General features: G+C 41.4%; 1 protein-coding gene across 6 annotated transcripts in view; it reads right to left on the bottom strand.

Annotated features, from left to right (window-relative positions):
• LOC144282446 (uncharacterized) overlaps positions 1-17,597 on the bottom strand; it is a 139,822-nt gene that overhangs the window by 81,842 nt on the left and 40,383 nt on the right. The window contains exon 6 of one of the 6 annotated variants that reach the window (XR_013350884.1): positions 2,207-2,386. The exons of the other annotated variants lie outside the window; for them this stretch is intronic. The gene's annotated coding sequence lies outside the window, so the exon portion shown is untranslated. Of the gene's footprint in view, positions 1-2,206; positions 2,387-17,597 lie in introns of those variants that run through there. 6 annotated transcript variants of the gene reach the window in all.

Here is a 17,597-nt window from a genome sequence, read left to right as displayed (position 1 = left end):
TCAGTGTGGATGGCCACAGAACATCAAGTGTTCTTGAGACCAAAGTCCCCTACAGGTTCAGGGACCTTTCTCTTCCATGATGTATGGCATTCAACTTATGGACCACATCCTTTGGTACTTTATTAAACCATGCCTTCCTTGCTGATTGGTCCATTCATTTGTAAAAAATATAAATGATAATCCCTACCACCCCCTGCCACCTCGCAGCAGGCCAGAGGATTCTTTCAGGGGAAGGACCAGCCTTGACAGCAAAATGTCTTAAGGGGACAATCTTAGGATAGGAAAATCTCTGTGGGGCAAACATGTCAGCTGGTGCTAGAGCTTCAAAGAAAAGAGCTTCACGAATCAGCTAAGACCAAAAAAAAAAAAAATCAGTTATTCCTGAGACAGTGGAGGGGAAGCAGACAGAAAGGTGAAGAGTATAAGTGAGAGAGGCAAGAGAAACATATGGTGTGATGGGATTTTTCTGTGACCCTCAACTTCCCAGCTAAATCTCTTGTCACACCAAATGCTCATTGAGATTAGGGGACTTCTAGTGAAAGCAGAATGCAGAAGCCTAAGCAGAAGGGGTCCCAAAAGAAGAGCTATAGTTTCCAAACAGACAGCCAAGAAGAGGTAAAATGTGTTTGATTTCTAAAGGCGTGCATTTTGATCCATCACAGTATTTTCTTGTTGTTGATGTTCTTAATCAGAATGAATTTGATAACATTGTAAAATTCAGCAAATTTCACTATTAAAAATCCAGACTTTCAGCTTTTCATGAAAAAACAGTGAATGATGTGGTAACTCTGGACCCACAGTCTCACAGGAAATTGATGGAAGTTGGATTTCTCTGTTATATGAGGCAAACGCTCTCCAGTTTGCCACAGTCCTCACTATTCCATACTACCCTATGTAACGGAGTAAACCTAACCAGTTTTCATCATTTACATTCTCTATCTGACCCCAGGAGGTTTTAAGGTTTGCAACCCCAGCTGTAAGGCTAAGAAACTACCACAGATCTCTTGGTGGTGGGAATTGTGGTTGGCTGGAAATTTCTTCTTGAAGAGAAGTGTCCTACTGTTAAACTTTGTTTCTGCAACTAGGAAAGGAGGCAAGAACTACCAACTCTTAATTATTAATGAGGTAATTTAAATATATTGAATCTTTTAATCCTCACAAAAACCCTGGTAGGTAAAAGTCACAATTATCTATATTTACAAATATCTATATTTTACAATTATCTATATTTTACAGATAAATATTTTATCTATATTTTACAAATAAAAAACTAAGGCACAAACACGTTAAGAACCCTGGCCAAATTCAGCCCTTCTGTAGATGAGAACTGGGATGTGAATCTAGAACTCCAAGAACTCCAAAGATTCCATTCTTCCCTCTGTCTCAGCCTTTTATTGTATTGTGAGATCCCCTGTATTTTGTGTTCCTCCATACTGCCCCAACTCATTCCCTAGTTAATAGAGAGTGGTGACCTTTTTTAAGGCAGCAAATTGTGCAGCATGCTTTGGTCATGCTCGAATCCTTTTGGCTCAGAGCCAACTAGTGTTAGAGAGTCAGCAAGTTCTGGTACTCTTTCCAGGAGCTCTCTCCTTTTCATCTATGCATGTGCCTCTGTCCACATTGTTCCATAATATAACCACAATTTGGAATAATGGTGAGGCAGAGGAAAGATGTAGAGCATGGGATGAGCTTGAAGAGGCATGGCGATGGGGACCAGCCTTTGCAAGTCATTGAAAGCAATCACTAAGGAGGAGGGTTGAAGTGGAAGAAAGGAAAAGAGAAAATAGAGAGAGGGAAAAGCCTCCTGGTTAATAATGGGGGTAGTAGCATAAAGAAGAAAGAGAGGCATAAAATAAGAAAAAGGAGAAAGATAGCTGTTTTCAAGCAACTGAGGGAGACAATCACACCCTGCAAATAAAAAATCTTCCACTGGATGGAGGAAAAAGAGCTTTTAAGAGGGAGAGAGGGTGAGAGGGATAGTACTTCATTGTGGATCTCAGACCATCTCTCTCCATACCTTCATGTCACGGTTCTATATAAATCCTTTCCTTACTTCATTCACCATACCCAGCCACCAAGGGCATCTGTTCCTCTTTCTAGCCCAGAACTGAATAAATCTTTTCTTTGACACTTTGTCACAACTGACAAGCTTGAAATTTTTTTATTTTATTTTTTATTTTTATTTATTTATTTATTTTTTAGGAACCTTGTTATCAGGGCACATGGGTGGTGCAGCTGGTTAAGCATCTGAGTCTTGGTTTTGGCTGAGGTCATGATCTCAGGATCATGAGATTGGGCCCTATGTGAGGCCCTGTGCTTAACATGGCATCTGCTTAAGACAGTCTCCCCTACTTTTCTCTTCCCCTCCTTCCCTTCATAAATAAACCTAAAAAGAAAGAAAAGAACTTTGTTAGAAGCCCAGGGGAAACTGAAAGAAATATACAAAAGCATGGCAAATGGCTAGACATATCACCACAATGCTCTAAACTTAAGATATCTAAATCTGATCTGCAAGTCGCCTGATCCAACCTGAATTCTTTCATTCAATCAACTGATATTTATAAAGTGCCTATCATATGCCAAGCATTGTTCTAGGTGCTAGGTACAAGTCAGTGAGCAGGGTCAGGAAGGCCCTACTCAATGTTCTCTTTTCTTGCCATCTTTTGCCCAGACATCCCATATGCCCAACTCGCTATATTTCTTTCTGTCTGTATCTGCTTAGAGTATTTTGTCTGCAAATGTCTGAAACCCAATTCAAACTAGTTTAAGCAACATTTGGAATGCATTGGCTCACATAATGACGGATTTCCCCTATTATCTGAAAACAGACTGTTCCTACAAAGCCTTTTGTAAGCCTTAATGGCATAAAGGGAAGAATCTCCATTTTCCAAAAGTTTGGGTTATGCCACTTTGCTATTACAAAAGATCCTCATTAGTACAGTAATGGACTTTTTCATAAATTCTCTTTGGATTTTTTTTCAATCAGTGAAAACAGGTATTAATGTAACAGGTCTTCATAAAAGCAAAGTGTCATAATGTAAACTTCCAGAAAGTAGGGGATATTCATAATATGTTAGCTTCGGGCATGGCTACATCTATCATTCCAATGCTTTTCTTAAGAGGTCCTTTTTCTCCCTCAATACTGGGCACCTCTTCTTAGCTTTATTTTCAGACAGACATTCTTCATATGGTAGTAAGATGGTTACTGGCAGCCCTAAGCCTACTGTGGAGTGCCAGGCCCAAGAAAAAGTATTATTGATATTATTGATAATACCAATAAAAGTTCTGTAGAGATCTCTGATTGGTCTGGCTTGGTTCATGTGACCCATCTTGAATAGATTAAACTGATTTCCATCCCCTAATGTCCCAACTTAAATATGCAGTGGCAGTCACAAACATGAAGCCACAAATGACAATCAATTCACAAGAGATATCCTCACTTCTTTCTCTTCTTAATTAATTAGGATCTAACCATCGGAAATTTTTGAGCACCCCATTTGGACATCAAAGGAAAGAAGGTGTGTTCTTAAATAAGACTAGCTTCGAGGGCCTCCCCATGAAGAACGGATTCACTAACCCAGCCCCAATCTTATCCTGTCAATGTTTAAAGGTCTCCTCGTTGACACTGGCACATCTTCTTCATTTTTGAACAGCATAATAGTTTGCCTACAGCAGGCACTACAAAAACATTGCCTTAATTGCCCTGGTGAATGAAGGAGAGAGGGAAGAATGACAAAAGGAGAGGAAAGGAGAAGAGGAGGAGGGGAGAGGAACACAGGCGAGGGGAGAGGAGGACAAAAACAGTAGCGGGAAACAGAGAAGGAGAACAGAAGGAAAGGAAGGAGAAAGGGGGTACAATACAGGGTTCAGAGCCCACACCTGAAGTCCAATACCCTGATGTTAAAGTCCACACTGCCATTATCCTGGCAACATGGACAAGACATCAAATACCCTAAGCCTTAGTGTCATCATAATACAATGGGCACAACCATACCTTCCTCACTGGACCCATTTGAAAGTGACATGTGGTGGTGGTTGTAATGCTCTTTAGTCCAGTTCCTGGTACATGACATTCATTTAACGATAACTTCTAACATTACCCTTCTTTTGTACCTATTGTTACTGTTGAGGGTGATGAACAGAGTGGGTACCACCAGAGCCCCAGATACTTCTCAGGGGTCATGAACAGCTTTCTGAAGAGGTTCAAAATGCATTCTGGAAAAAAATTAAGTCTGCGACCAAAAAAACCCAGACCATTTCTAGAAACCAATCCAAACCAAACCTTCTTGAAGGTCATAACGCATTCTGAGGTTTCATTCCACTATTTTTCACTTATACAGTCCTCAGCTCTGCCAGAGCTGAGCTAGGATTTGAGCTCAACATAGCCAAATACCACAAAGGGGTGGGGGGCAGGAGCCCAAGCCCTTTGCCCTGAATGTATTTCCAGGCCAAGGGAGCACTGAAAGCCCTGGAAAGCTCTAGGCAGCTGGTGACCCCAGGAGCCACCTCTGCAGAGTAGCTTCATAGCATCATTCTTATGGCTTTGGGGTGCTGACGGGAGCCTCCCACTTCCTCTGTTACCTCCATGGCCACAGATGCAGAAAGGGCTCACAGCAGCTCTTGTGCTCCAGCAACCTAACCACAGGCTTGGTGAGAAGGCAAGGCTGCCAGAAGCGGGATAAATTGACTGGTTTTTCCAGAAAGTATCTTCCCTCCAGCAGAGCCAATGTAGAATGTAGTCACAGAGCTGATCCATGCCCACTTTTTTCATGGAAAAGAATTTCCCAGTCCTTGGTACACCATGTGTTCAACAATCAGCTTCTTGCAAAAGTAACTGTATGTAGGGTCCAATGTGAAGAAACCAAGTAAGACAACTGGTTATAGAAAGGGAGGAGGAGAAGGAACGGAGAATGAGGGTGGGAGGTAAGCAGGAGGGAGAAAGAAGAGAAATTGAGAGAGAGACGAATCAGAACACTGACATCTGCTTAGGTGAAATGGAATACAGTGTGCTGTCTCATAACACCTTGTACTTTCCAGTGACTCCCGTGGATTTTGCTGGAACTGTGTGGAGCAGTTGTAAGAAGAATGAGTTCCAGAAAACAGACTTGTGCACTTAAGATGAAAGGAAGGACAGATGAATTGAGAGACAGGAATGTCTTACTAAGATGGGTAACAGCCATCAATCAAGCCAATGTTGGAGTCACTGACAAAATTGTGGGAGTGTGAAAGAGACAGAGAGACAGTGAAACTGAGGGAGAAGGAGAGGTTATTTTCTGAGAGCCTAAGACTTTTCTTATATAGTCAGCACTATAATTTGGTGACTTAATTGCCTGGAGACAAACAAATCTCAGTTTGAATCCCAGCAACCCCTTTTGGGCTATGTGACTTTAAGAAAGCAATTTGACCTCACTTGTCTCATCTAGAAAATGGACATAAACTAAAACCTATTAATGAAGATTAAATATGATCCCATATGAATGGCTTGGTGCTGGGGACAACCTAATCATTCAATAAATAACTGTAATGATAAAAGTGTCATTAGCAAATGGTAACTTCCTTGGACCTGTTCTTGCTTCTTGCCTCATGTTTTTACACAGTAATTGTTAATATTCACTGATTCAATGAGAGGAATGGCTTAACCTGTGAACTGAGCCACAAAAAGCAAAGTGCAACCACTCAGTTAATATTTACGGAGGACCAACTTTGTATGGGTAACTGCAAAGGATCTACCTCCAGTTGGTATCAGTTACTACCACTGTTATTATGCATAAAGATCTAGTGTAGTACTTAACACAAACCAAACCCTTCATGAAGGTGATTTTCTTCCCATGATCCTATTCACCAAAGTGCTATTTCAACCTCCAGTGTCCTTCTTATTCCAGGTTCCTAGCCCTCTTCTCTTCCTTAAGCAAATGACTTGCTAATACTTCTTAGAGATGATGACATTTCTCAATCTCCTACCCTACCCCCACAAGTACAAATAGACCCACTTCTCTAGCACTCTTATCTTCTTCCTTCCTCTTTTGAAAGAAGAAATGTCCTGCCATCTGTCCTTTGTTTACCTCTGTTTTTGGGTTACTCCCAGTATTCATTGTGCCCTCTTCCTCATAAATCTTAAGTCTTTGTCTCTCCCCTCTGATCCTTACAACCCAGAAAATAAACCCATTTAAAAAAAAAAAAAAAAAACAAATGAGCCAACAACATGCCCCCTCCCTATCCTCCATTTTTCTATGTAGTTCCTGCTCTATCTTTCTCCCTCCTTTCCCAGGCAAGTTCTTGGAAATCTAGGCCACCCCTTGCTGATTTCACTTCCTCCCTTCCTCCTCTCTTCACCCACAGTGGTCTGGCCTGCAGCCACCTCTCCACTCACCCTGATCTTGTCAAGGTCACGCTGACCTCTGTATTTACAGATCCAATGGTAGCTCCACAGGCCTCACCTTCCTTAACCTTCCTAATGCATTTGGCACTAGCAAACACTACCTCTTCCATTGAATTTTTCCCAACTTCCAACTGTCTCCTCTGCTCAGTTGTTCTATGAGCACTTCAAAATCAGTGTCAAAATTGAACTCTGTCTTTCCCTCCAAACAAAACCATACTCTTCCATTTCCTTATTCCTGACAATGGCACTGGCATTCTTCAGCTCACCCAAACCAGAACTTTGAAAGTCATCCTCAGTTTTTCTTTCTTTACTTTCTGTATTTGGTTGTTCACTGAATCCTGTTTTCTGTATTCCCTTAGCTTTGGGGCTCATCTGTATCTGTATTTGGAGCTCTCTTTCTACTATTGCTTCCTTTTCTCAGGATATTATAACACTCATCTAAATTATTTCAATAGTGTCCTAAGTGGTGGAAACATCTCCAGCCAGTCCTAAAACCGAGCAATCTGCCACAGAGTAGATGGTTAAGGGACAGACTACCTCTCTTCAAATTTAGGATTGGCCCTTTAGCGATTATAAGATATTGAGCAAGTGATTTGTCTTTTCTATGACTCAGTTTCCTCAACTGTAAAATGGAGATGATAGTAATGGTAACCTTTTAGGGTTCTTTTAATATCAAGTGATGTTAAAATGCTTAGAACAGTGCCTGGAAAACAATAAATGTCCACTAGGTATTAGTTATTATGATCATTGTTATTATTATTTACTGCTGCCAGAGTAAACTTTTTTTTCTTTTTTTTTTTTAATTTTTATTTATTTATGATAGTCACACAGGGAGAGAGAGAGAGAGAGGCAGAGACATAGGCAGAGGGAGAAGCAGGCTCCATGCACCGGGAACCTGACGTGGGATTCGATCTTGGGTCTCCAGGATCACGCCCTGGGCCAAAGGCAGGCGCCAAACCGCTGCGCCACCCAGGGATCCCCAGAGTAAACTTTTAAAAAACTAAAATTAATTCAAGCACTCTCTCACTTTAAAATACATTGATCCTACAACCTGACAGGCAAGATCCTCCATGTTATATTCCCCACCTGTCCTATATTTTCACCTCTCACATCTTATGCTTTAATCTTATAGTGCAAACCACATTCTTTAATTCCCAAAACACTGTACATGATTTCCTCATACCTGGTATGCTTTTACCCTTCCTATACACCACAGAAACTCCTATTCATCCCTCAAATCCCCTATATTGTCTGTGAAATCTGGTTATTTTCTACCACCTCCAAATTAAAAAAAAAATCACTGAAGTCTATATAATACTTGTATATCTTATATATGAATATGTAAATGTATATGTACATATAAATAGATAGGCATCATGCTGTATTACATCTGTGTATTTCCATCTCTGTCTCTCCTTCTAGAATATAGGTTCTTAAGGAGAGAAACTATCTCATTTACCTCAAGGTAGACAGATCTGGCCTACAATGAGCCCTTACAACATTAACATTTTACATTCCCAGGTGCATCATAATTTACAAAATGATATTTGCAACAGATAGTCTCCAAAGATTCCTATCACCGTTTTCTTTCTGTGTTGCATGTACATGCTGCTGCATCTATCAAGAGTTGGAAAGTTTTCCCTCTCCCCCTGAATTTAGGCTGGCTTTGTCTCTGCTTTGACCAAAAGAATGTGATGGTGTAATGTTTTTGAACTGTCAAACCTAGGCCGTGGGAGAACTGGCAGCTTCTGTCTTCCCCCCCCTTTAAAAACCAGCCACCATATCAGAAGTCCAACCACTAGGAGACTACTATCATGCAAGGAGGCCAGGGCTATGGACCACCACAGAGTTGTCTCCTCCCCATTTTCATGATTGTGACCATCAAGGGGAAAAGTCCAGCTATATTTCAGATCCAATCTGCTCCATCCTTTAGGCAGATTGACCAACCTGGTTCATTTACCTGGGACTTTAGCAATTTTAGCACTGAAAGTCCCATATCCCAGGAAATCATTCAGTCCCAAGCAAACCAGGACATTTGGTCTCCCTACCTTCTGGGTTCCTACCACTGTCAACATGCTCTCCTCAATCTCTGAGATGTGCCATTCAACTATTGCCCCAGAGTTCTCTGGGTTGGAAAAAGACATTTATTACCTTCAAGACCAATTTCTTCATAGGCTAAAGAATCACTATTCTATTTCTTATCTCCAATCATTCGCAGCCACGTGGTCTGGTAGAGCTTGCCGGAGGTTATACAAGGAAACCAACTAATACAATGAAGACTGTTCCAAAGTTACATAACAGAAACTTCCTCTAATTGTTCAATTCCCAGCAAAATGAAAACCCAAAAGTTAAACCCCAAAGTCCCATTTTATTTTATTTTATTTTATTTTATTTTTTTTATTGGTGTTCAATTTACTAACATACAGAATAACACCCAGTGCCCATCACCCATTCACTCCCACCCCCCGCCCTCCTCCCCTTCTACCACCCCTAGTTCGTTTCCCAGAGTTAGCAGTCTTTACGTTCTGTCTCCCTTTCTGATATTTCCCACACATTTCTTCTCCCTTCCCTTATATTCCCTTTCACTATTATTTATATTCCCCAAATGAATGAGAACATATAATGTTTGTCCTTCTCCGACTGACTTACTTCACTCAGCATAATACCCTCCAGTTCTATCCACGTTGTCCCATTTTAAAGCTCAAAGTAGAAAGAGCTAAATTCATAAAATTAAAAATCCTCTCTTCTCCAATTTCTTCTCTGCTCAGTCTCAGGCAGATGACATTTGTATTCCTTCAGCCTCTCCTGCATTATCTTCCCCAAGAATTAATAAAAGCTCCTCTACCTCTGAAGATATGATTTCAGTGCTGCCAACACCATCCCAAATAAAACTTCCACAAGCAAATCTGAGCACTATCATTCTTATTCTATAGCAGAGTGGGCTCCTCAGCACCTATCACATAGATCATTTAGACCTACAATGCTATTGTTAGCCACAAACCACCACAGAGACATGGTGTTATCTAGGAGCCTGGAGTTGAGGCAAAATAAATAAATAGACCAAGGCAGGAAATTGAAAGGTAGTTTTCATCCAACATAAGGAGAGATGAAAGGAATTATAATTATCACAGGAGTCTTGTCTTAGTTTGTGACTCCCTCCTTCTACTCTTATTCTGTCCTTGGACGTCCATAAAATTTCTCCTTATATTTGAATTAGTTTGAACTATATTTGAACTGTGAAAACTGTTCCCTGCAGCCAGAGAACCTTGACTGAAACACTATTTTTAAGAAATGACTTCTTATTAGAAAAGGTGCTTTTCCCTACACCAAAAATCACATTCATGTGTTCCCTGAATTATCATCTTACACAGATCAAAGAAGCTATCAAAAAAGCACACATTAAATACAATGTGAAAATTACTTCTGAGAACATAGCTGGGTAGATGAGAAACATGAGCAGAATATGTTAAATTTTAATGACCAAATTGCACTTTTACTCATTTATCAACTTTTAAAAATATTAATTCTGTAGTATCTATAACAGCATTTCTATTTTAGGGGGAAGCTTCCACAGATATGTATCATAGTATGATTTAAGATTTATAAATTTCAGAATGCTTAGAAATATAACTGAACAAAAATATAGCTCTTATTACGGTTCCCCAAAGTGCAAACACATGATGCAGACAAATATACAACAGATGGATTGAAGGACATTAGGTGTTTTTTTAAAAAAAATAAAATAAAACTGTAGATGCTTCATGGATGCTAGTAAAGAGAAAATCTTCACATTCAAGTGGGGATAAGGAAGTTGGATCATAGAACCATCACGCTTATCCCCAAAATTCACTGTCACCATGAACATCTTTCACTAAGAACAATTGCCACTACTGTGCTAGCTTTAGGAGGTGGATGGGGTGCCTCTCCCCTGTTTCACTTTCTGGTCCAAGTGTGAACATATGAACTTCTCTTTCATAGCCTGTACTACAGCTTGAGACCAAGCTGGAATTCTAAAGACTCAGGAATAATACAAGGAAAGAAAATGCAAATATAAGCAGAATTCCTCCTTATCCCTTTGTTCTAGAAGAAATTCCTTTAAACCAACTGCTACACCCCTTCCTCCCTCACCAATTATCATGGCGTGGGATTGTTCAGAAGCTTGTCAGGACCCTACAGCCTCAGGTTCCTTCTGTCCTGGGTGTCCTGTTCACAGACGCTGCTGTGCCTTTACATTGAATCAAATACACAAAAATCAGCATCTATTCACCTTCTCAAGAAAGCATCATGCACACAGGCATACTTATATGTACACGCAACACAGCACCACATAATCCAGACCCCTAAAGATTCTATACAGGAGCCCAGGGGAATGAGGATTTAGATCAAATATACCAAACAGAGGGAAAACCTCTTCTTGAACACTGTTATCCCAAAGCTCCCTACCTATGTTGGAGCCAGTAGCCATCTCCTTAGCTATGCCCAGTCTCCACTCATGTCTCATCTCTCCTTTCTTCTTGTGGTCTCTCAACCCTTAACCCTCTGAGAAGCCATATACGCTTCTTTCCTTGTCTTAGCAGTTTAGCAAACATCCTCTGCTATTTAAATATACCCTTGGAATCTCACCCTCCTGCCCTAGAAATTCATCAAAGAACTCCCTCCACATAGATACAGTGCATTTCTAAGAATAATTCTGCTGAATCTCCCTTTCTCTGTCTTTGTAATAAGCCTGGAGAGTAATATAAACTTAGAGAATCTACTTTACAAATATTACCTGCCTTCAATAGTCATAGACCTGATTTTATCCAAGTTTCAGGACTGCCTTGATGTGGAGAACATCACATAGAAACCACCACCATCCAGCAGCACAAGCTCTTTGACATTTAGACCCAAGGGACTTCAACCAAAACAAAGACCTTTCTTCTTTCTTTCCTTCTTTCTTTCTTTCCTTTTCTTTTTTTTTTCTTTTTTTCATTTATGGTGCTGAGGATCCGTCTATTATTCATTTTATTGACTCAGGAAATCTTTCCTTTCTGAGAAAACATGCCTTCTTAAGTGGGTATGACTTTACCCAGTAGACTATTCATGGTTCATGGTATAGTGGCAGCATCAGGGACTTGGTGGGCAGGTAACTGGACAGTCATACAAGGTGTCACCCTCAGAAGGGCCCCATACTTGTTTTAATGTTCTATTGTCACTACCTTAAATTTCTTAATTGTCATTGAATAAGGGGCCCTGTCCCACATTTTCATTTTGTGCCATACAAATTGTGTAGCTATCTCTGACCAATCTTTTTTTTTTTTTTATGATAGTCACATAGGGAGAGAGAGAGAGAGGCAGAGACATAGGCAGAGGGAGAAGCAGGCTCCATGCACCAGGAGCCTGACGTGGGATTCGATCCGGGGTCTCCAGGATCGCGCCCTGGGCCAAAGGCAGGCGCTAAACCGCTGCGCCACCCAGGGATCCCTCTCTGACCAATCTTTATAGAAAAGGCACACACACGGAACAGTAGGCAGATCTTTTTCTTATAATGGGTTTAGAAACAGTGGCAACAATGATTTTAGTATCATTACATATGAAGTTTTCTCATCAGGTGAGAAAATAGAACCCCAGAGATGTGAGGTAATGGACCCCCAAGTCTCACAGATCATTGGTGAGAGGGCCATTGCTTTGCACAACTTCAGGGGGCAGCCTCATTCAGCCTCATTATCTTAGAGCTGCAGAAGTCACCATTCACTTGATTTTCTATGTGAATAGTGGTCCCTGGAGATGTGTCGCACAATGATTCAGAACCAAGCCTCCAAACCACCATACTCTCCACCTAGCACCACCCTAGCTCCTGAGTACAAATCACCTTCCAAAGCTTTTGTGCTCTTTCCCATGTCCACTAGGAACATGAACGTGGGCAGAGAAAAGGCAACATTTTAAAAGGACATCTGTAGGAACAGGTGCCCAGAGAAATGGGGAGAATCCTAAACGGTGAAGGAAACCAGAAATTCATCAAGAAAGGAGACTTGGGGAACATTTTTGTTGTTATAAATTAAATCTTATAATGCTGGAAGATAAAAACACTAGAAAGGTAGAGCTGGAGTGGGTGGCTGACAGCTGTAAGCAGCTGGAGTGAAGAGAAAGAATAGAGAGACCGTTAATGCGCAGCAGTGGGAAAAGGACCTGGAAATAATGAATGTAAAACCCTGAGGAGCGAGGTGACACAATTAGAGACACATCATGGACCAGTAACACAGTTATTTAGTGCCTTTATTCTCTGTTAAAAGAGGTTTAATTTGCTACTAAGAATTTCGATGCGCTAACACTTACTGACCAAGGGAGGGAACACACTGTTCAAATCTCAAGGTCATTTGAGCCTGGCTTTGAGGCTTCTACCAAATAGGGCATATCTAAGTCTACCTCTGGCAGGAGGTTGATTGAGGCAAGACTTGCCTCAGAGAACAATCCCCTTGTATTAATGTGCAGTCATTGGCCCCTGTGATACCTCTGGTGTTTGGGAATTCTCTTTCTGTTGGGAGATTTAAATTTTTTTTTCAAAATCACAAACTACAACCCAGATTAAAGCTCAGTCCCAGTGGGTAGTATCAGATGGGAAATATGAATATAGTGAAAAAAGCATCAGAACATTTGGAGTAAATTTGAAAACAGAACTGTCTGTTAAATAATCAGATCCAGTAGACTCCACACTTTGTATCACCAGCTGCTGTCAAATAGGAGATTATGAAACCTTGTAATAAATGCTCCAGTAAGACTGTTTTCTTATTCCAGGGTTAACTTGGGGCAGAGCTGCAAGGCTGTTAGGAATGAAACTCTGCAGTCCAGGTATACGTCTTCCTTTCAATCTGGTCATCCATAGTGCATGTAGAAGGGACCTTAGGCCCAGTATGTGAGGTTGGAAGATGAGCAGAGGAGCAAATTCCACAGCAACCCATTTCCTTTAGTGTAAATTCTGACTCCTCTCCCATCTCCCCCAGTATGTCTCTAGCCATCTTCCATTCTCTGCCCCCCCCACCATAGCATCACAGAACAATCTCAGAAATGACATGAGAAGAAAAATAACAGCATTGAAAATCATAAGAATGAACATTTTAGAGCTTTTTTCTATACTTCTGGCTTTTCTCACAGATATGAAGGAGAATTGTCAGGACAGAGGAGCAGTCAGTAATGATCTCAGTGAAAAGATAAGAAGGAAATAAGCTGGGACATTCTTCCTACTTCTACACTTCAGGTTTTCTTATTGCTTTAGCCCATTTCCAGTTCCCAGAGCTCTTGTTCTGAGTAAGCATTGCTCACTCTGATGACTGGACAATTCTAGGTGTGGACAAATAAAAGCTTCTTTGTTGACTGCAATCTTACAGAAGAATGTATACTTAATGGAAATCTGGAGCAAAGAGTTTGATGCAAGAGCCTCCTTTTATCTGGTAAAAACCTGGGCATCTTTCTCAGGTCTTTGCTCTCTCATTACCCACATCTAATTCTTCAGCAAGTCCTTTTGCCTCTGTCCTCAAAATGTGTCCCAAACTTCTCTCCACTCTGTTATCACCTCCAGCCTGGATGACTGTCCCCTGACTGGTCTCATCCTGCTACACTTGCCCCATATCAATCCTATGTCCAACCAGTGGTAAGAGGGGTCTTTTAAGAAGCTTAACTCAGAAGATGTCATCCTCCTGCTTTAAATCCTCCAATGGTTTCTTATTGTACTTGGAATAAAGCCAAATCCTACTATGTCCCATATGACCTCTTTGGCATGATGCGATCACTTCAGCCCCACTTGTCATCACTCACAACACTACAAAGACATGGGCTTTCTTATTTATTGGTTCCTACCTAAGGGTCTTTGCACTCTAGAATCTATGCCCAGAAGATTCTCTTCCTGGGTCTTCCCAGAGCTTCCTCCTTTTCACTCTGGCCGCCCATGTAAAGTAGTTGCCACCTCCTGCTCCCCAAGTCACTCTCTCCTTACCACCTTGACTGTGCCCTTCACAGTACACAACACAATCTGAAGATAGCTTGTTTATCTGGTGGTTTGCTTATTGCTTGTCTTCCTTTACTAGAACGCAACCTCACTGAAGCCTGGGAGTTTCTGTGCTCTGGCCAGTTGCTTTAAAAGTGGTTGTGAAATGAATGAATTCCTAGCTGAAGACTCCACAAAGGGATTTAGGACTAAGATCACTCAATATTCCCTATTTCTTTTTAAGGCTTAAAGTTCAATGATTTCAGACCATCATTTGAAAATTTCAGTCAATTTACTGCTTTTATTCAATGATTATACAGGTGTATCAGTGGAAATTATCTACCTGAATAGTATGCACTGTGTAGAGTTCCTTGTCCCACTGGCATGTACTTATGATCATAGCAACCATTCCTATATATGTGAAGAGCGCAACAATTTTCAAGGTGCATTCTTTCAATAACTCCTGGGGAGAAATGACTCCCATTCACCAGTGGGAAAACTGAGGCTTGCTGGCCTTAGCTGATTTCCCACAAGGGCTCAGAGACAGGGAGAGAACTTTGGCCCCAGCCTCTGGCTTTCCACTCTGCCTCTCATTAGCTCATTTGATGGTCACATTATTCCTGGGAGGTCAGGAAGGCAGGGTCATAATCCCTGTGACATTCCAGTGAAGTCTTCACATGATACACATGTGTGCCAACTCTGGAAGCCTCAGTCTGTACAGATCAAATTGGGAGACAGGATTACAAGGGCCTGTCTTTATGCTAAGCCAATGGCAAGGCAGGCTCCTGTAAGTTGCTGTCCTATGTGCAGCACAGACAAAAGGTAGACCCTTGTGTTGTCTGCACCATTTATACCAGCATCCAAGTCACCATTCTCAGGGTATCTGAGTCTCCCCTCTCTATCACCACCCTCCTACCACTACATCACAGTATAGCCAGTTCTTCCTCCAACACATCACCCTCTCCTCTCACATCACTGTTTATTCCTTAGTTGCGAGCCAGACGGCCTGGATTCAAATCCTGTTCCACACCAATTAAGTGGTGAGCGACTTTTGGCAAGTTACTTAGCTTCTCTATGAACCAATGTCCTCATCTGTAACATAGAGGCAGTAAGCAAATTGACTGCAGGGGAGTCTCAGGAGGATTCAGTTTACGCATGTCTGTGAAGCACACAGAACAGGGTGCAGAGGGTGGGCATAGAGCTGTGCCTTGTAATTATTACCATTAGTTTCTCTATGTCCGTGTTAACCCTCCTTGAGATCCTCATCTTGGTCTCCTGATAGGACCCCTGAATGCTGTCTTACCCATCTCATCCACACTCCAGAGAACTTCATGTTGAATAGACCACATTCTTCTTAACAGAATCCTTGATGTAGAACCCCCAGTGGTGTTCTACTGGACTTTGGATGAAATTCAGTGGCTTCACCCAAGTGCACAAGGTCATGGTCTGGCCTCCGCATCCTTCTCTCATCTCATGTTGGGTCACCTCTGCTTTTCTCATTTGTTTACAACCTCACTGGCCTTCTGCCAAGTTCTAGAACATACTAAAGTGTTCTACACCTTGGGCCCTTTGCACACATGGCTCCTGATATCCTAAACTGTCTTCCCTGTGTTCTTCATATCCTTCTGGTCTCATCTCAGACCAGCCTTGCCTGTCTATCTTATTTGAGAGATGTCACCTTAATTCGTGACTTCCTGCCTTGTTCCTCAAGTTATTTCTTAACTGCACTTATCACACCTCCTAATTATTGTGTATCTGTATATTTGAGCCTGTAGGCATGACCTATAGGAAGGAGTGGACATGCCTGCAGCTAACACTATTCCTCATCCCAAGGACTTTATTTCTCTTATAATTTTTTACCACAAAATTCTATTTTAGAAAAATAAGTAATGAGGGAAAAGTTTCAAGGATGCTTAATGTTTTAAGAAACTAATTTTAAAAATCATTATTGCTTGATGTTATACACACACATATTTTTAAGAATAAAAAATAAAGCTTCCCAGGAGAAGAAACAAATAGAGAAGAGAGATAGTCATAGATATGTAAATGATCTGAATAATGCAAATGTCACCCATGAGTTTTGCTAAAGAGTAATTAAAGGATATTTCGTGAAATTTCTCTAAGTTTGAAGGGAAGGGAAATGAGGCCTATTAAAATTAATTATGTTGCTCAAATGTGAAGCTGTGTGAGAGAGAGAGAGAGAGAGAGAGAGAGAGGAGAGAGAGAGAGAGAGAGAGACTCTTTAACTCAGCAAAACCTCATCAGGTAGTGGTGCAACCCTGCTCACTGGCACACACCTTTTGAAGATTTCCTTAAGTGCATAACTACAGAAAAGAGCCAACTAATTAAGATCTTTTCCCCCCTCTCTCCCTCTCTTCCTCCCACAAATCTTGATTAAGTTTCTGCTATATACCAAGTCTAGGTACTATTAAATCAGGGTGAAAAGACTTAGCCCCTGCATGCAGGAGATCCACATACCTGTAGAGAAGACAAGTGTGTAAATAAGCAGTTAGCCCAAGACACCACAGCTACAACAGCAGGTACAAACTACAGTAGCAGGGGAATGAACTTTACTTAGAGGTAGCTAGAGCACAGGGTTATAGTAAGAAAGGCTCTCTGTGGTGGTGACAACTGCACTGGGCTTTGAAGTTTCCATGGGAGCTGGTACATGTTCAGCTGAAGACAGACAGAGCCAAGATCTGGGCAGAGACCCTATAGCGGCATCCCATCCCACCCCTACTGCATCTCATCATACCATGTTTGTTCGTTCTGTCATGAAGGCAGCCCTGCCCAGACCTGGTGCTGGGAAGGAAACAAATGCACACTGAGAGTTAAAATCTCCTAAGGAAACAACACAGAAATGGCTTTGCACTGGAGAGAAAGTAAGCAAGAAAAATAAATACATGAGTAAATAAACACATCAATAAATAAGAATAGCAAAGGGTGTTAAAAGCAAACTTAGGATTCTGCAAGCTCCCTGCTTTCCTGACAAGAAATCGGATTAACTAAGAGAAGGCACTGGAAGCAATTCAGGGCTCTTTCCCTGACCCTTGTCTACCACCCTTCTCTCTGCCTCTGCGGAGTCAGCCCACATCCTGCAGTAGGAGAAAAGTGCACAGTGTCCACCGCCAGGGAGCTCACGTTCAAGGTTTCACCGCTTCCTTGATTGGTGGCTGGAACTAAGCTACCTGAATTTCTGTGAGTCCAATTCCTCATCAGTCAAAGAGGGTGAGAATATTCTGGACCCACTAGTAAGAC

Source organism: Canis aureus, chromosome 13 (genome assembly GCF_053574225.1).
Source record: "Canis aureus isolate CA01 chromosome 13, VMU_Caureus_v.1.0, whole genome shotgun sequence".
NCBI classification, from domain to species: domain Eukaryota; kingdom Metazoa; phylum Chordata; class Mammalia; order Carnivora; family Canidae; genus Canis; species Canis aureus.
This window is presented reverse-complemented; position numbering and strand designations above follow the sequence as displayed.